Source organism: Pinus tabuliformis, chromosome J, assembly GCF_031772625.1.
Source record: "Pinus tabuliformis cultivar Carrire ecotype Pingquan chromosome J, CPIR1, whole genome shotgun sequence".
Lineage (NCBI taxonomy): Eukaryota > Viridiplantae > Streptophyta > Pinopsida > Pinales > Pinaceae > Pinus > Pinus tabuliformis.
Window position 1 is genome coordinate 1,493,080,757 of NC_142295.1, and position 3,516 is coordinate 1,493,084,272.

The 3,516-nt window shown below is 36.4% G+C and overlaps 1 pseudogene; it reads left to right on the forward strand.

The window, feature by feature from the left end:
* The first annotated feature begins 2,116 nt into the window (after window positions 1–2,116).
* On the forward strand, window positions 2,117–2,749 carry LOC149233063 (fasciclin-like arabinogalactan protein 16 pseudogene; annotated as a pseudogene).
* The last annotated feature ends 767 nt before the right edge of the window (window positions 2,750–3,516 follow it).

Consider the following 3,516-nt stretch of genomic DNA (forward strand, 5'->3'; position numbering starts at 1 on the left):
GTGTGTGGAGTGCTTAGAAGGCCATGTGCGGTGTGACAAAGTGCTTAGGTGTGGAGGAAAAAACGAGGTGGGGCCTGCATGTTTTATTTTGTGATTAATTTATCAAATATCTGTAAAATAGTATGATAAATATTGCTTTTTGTGCAAGGTGTGGAAGTATTGTTGTGCGCAAATAACGAAAAAATAATAAAGTCGTTGGTCAATGTGTAGGGAAGTTGATTGTCCCACACAAACTTAATTGTGCAGAGAAGTTGATTGTCCCACACAATTAACCTCTTCGCACAAGGCAAAGAGGCGAGAATGCAAAATTTCATTGTTTGGAGAAAGCTATGCGAAAGTAGTTGCATAGAAGAAGCATATGCAGAGACGAAAATGCAAGAATCAATTGGCAAGACAGATAAAATTTGACAATACACACTTAATTCATTGATCAAATACAATTACATATATACATGAAGTGTTGTCTCAAGATATGTAAACTAACTTGGACACACAATCACTTGGTTGAGAGAATATCTCAATCACACACCAATCTAAGAAACATCTAGATCTTAACAACTCCTAACTAATAGGAACAGACTCCTTTACATAGTAAGAGTCACAACTAAGACAAGTAGGAATTAAATTTCCAAGTCGCCCCCTTAATGACTACTTGTCTCAATCTCAATATGCAAAGTCTAGTTGTGGTCAAACATGACAAAATAATATGTCAACATCCATATAAAGGAGCAACCATCCACCAGAATGCATGGGTGCCCAACCACTGCAACCACCAGTCTACTAGGATGCCCTTTGCATACATGGTTCTGTTAACCATTATAACTGCATATTTGTACATGTACCTGCAAATCCCTCTCTATCATCGTCATCGTGGGTTTTCTCAGATTACCTATAACCATGCTGTGGGTTTTATCAGATTACCCTCAACCATGCCCACAAGGGCTCTCAGCCACCAAGGCTCAACACAACCACCAAGGCACTCCAGCCATCAAAGCTCTCAATTTTACCACTAAGACACTCAATTCAACCACCAAGGCTCACCAGCTCTGATACCAAGATAAAATTTGATAGTACACACTTAATTCATTGATCAAATACAATTACATAATACATGAAGTGTTGTCTCCAAATAGGTAAACTAACTTGAACACACCAATCACTTGGTTAAGACAATATCTCAACCACACACTAATCTAAAAAACATATAGATCTTAACAACTCCTAACTAATAGAAACAAACTCCTTTACATAATAAAAATCACAAATCACACAAGTAAAAATTAAATTTTTAAATAAAAACTATGCTACATAAAAAAGATTATCCTTATTAATATAACAAACTAAAACTAAATTTATAAAATAAATTAAATTACCTCTGTTACTCAAATGAATTACAAATTTAAATGGATCAAATTACATTCAATACTAAAAACTTATGAAATTTCATAATTTATATTTTCCATCATTAAATTTTATAAAAATACAAAATATAGTTAAATAACAGATTTTCATGATCAAAATTATCGAAAAAATGATTTGCTTGAAATTAAACAAAGTGTTTTCAGGATCACAATAATAATTCTCCATCATTAAATTTTGTAACTGACAAACACCGACACCTCTTAATCATCACATACACACAACCAATCCCCACCCTCATCCGCAATCAAAGAGTTGTCACATGCATACAAGTTCATCCTACTTTTGTTTTTCCGGGACCCATTTTCCACTTAACACTTGAAAACCAAATAATTCCCGTCACATGTCATGAAAACCCTGTCGCCTGATTCTACTCGATCAAAATCTTGGGTTGCCGGAATCTTTCAGAACATTATATAAAAGCATACGGCCTACGTTCACTCGCGTCGAACCGTGGTTGAGTCAGTCTAACCCCAGGTCGGGTTTACCGTAGGCGCAGTCACGGGTTCTTAAAATGTGTTCGAGCAGAGAGGAGGAGAGCAGAATTGAGTCATTTGATTTGCAAATGCAGAGGCAGAGACTGCACTGAACTCAACCCATTTCCATTAAATCTGCAGCTGCATTGATCAGGGATTCAATTCAGTAATCCAACTGTTAAATTTATATGACCGTACAGGTGACTGAGAGGCATTCCGCCATGAATCGAATCTCATGCTCGGCGGGATTTGTGTTATTCTTGATATCATTTGGGTCGGTCTCACAAGGGGATTCTTCTCTTGATCCACCCAGCGGCGGCTCTGTATTAGAGGGCCTCCTGGAATCGCCATTTACAGATTTGGTGGAGCTAATCGAGAAGGCCTCGATGTTGCAGAGCCTGGAAGAGGCAGTGGGTCGCCACAATGTGACCATTCTGGCGCCGCAAAATTCTTGCTTCGAAGGACCAACGCAGGAGAGCTTCAGGCGGTTCCTTCTGGAGGCCGGGAACTTGAAGCTCCTGCAGAGATTGATCGACATCCATGTCATTCCCCGGCGGGTCACGGCCGAGAAGTGGCCGGCGACGGCGAGCTTCTTCAGAGCTCTGTCCACGGATTTTCTGCAGCTCTGGACGTCGGGAAACAGGCTGAAGGTCGGATTTATCACTGTGGTGGCCCCCAATGCCGTTATCCGGGGCGACGGCGTCGTCCATGGCGTCGATGCGTTCATCATTCCGAAGATCATACAGCAAGCCTTCGATGAATGGCGGAAGAAGAACGAGGATAATTTGGCACCTCAGGGGTCTCAGCGAGGGCGTGGTTCCATGATAAGCCCAAAAGCGGGGAAAGAGAGCTGAGTCTTGTTACATCGTCGTTCTAACTCATATTGTTAATCTGTCGTTTTACTAGCGTTCAGGTCGTATGGTTAGCTCTGGGCTAATCACTTTGTACTTTCGAGTTGAGTCTTATATTTATGATTTTAACATGGCTGGGGTTTCAGTCGGGATGATTTTATTTTACACAATGTAGTTAATAGATTAATGGTTTTCTGGGCACTTTGTTAAAATGTGAGTATGATATATTGATTTATCTTATTTGTAATAGTTATGGGAATATATTTATCTTAATTACGGATTTAATATGAGTGGAGAGATTTATTTTAATTACAGATTTAATATGAATGGAGACCGATTTAATTTTTTCAGGTGCAAGTTTTATTAGAGTGTAAAATACAATGTACTATTTTTCATTGTTTAAATTGTATTTTAAATGTTAAATAGAATATATATAGTAACAAATCAACGTTTTAACCATAAAAACTTAATTTTTTCATGACATATATAATTTACATCGAAATATTGTAGCAACAAATTAAAATAATTTATTATTATTAATATATTTTTAAAAATATGTCAATATTAACTCTTATTAAAATATTTGATTGATAACTTATTTTCAATATTTTTTATATACAACATTAAAATGTTTTATTTTAACAATTTTTTTTTCTATATATAGATATATTTGAAGTTGATATCTACATAAATTAGTTAACATAGATCTTTAAATAATTTATTTAAATCTCTTTTTGAAATATTTTTGAAAAATATAAAATTTAAACATC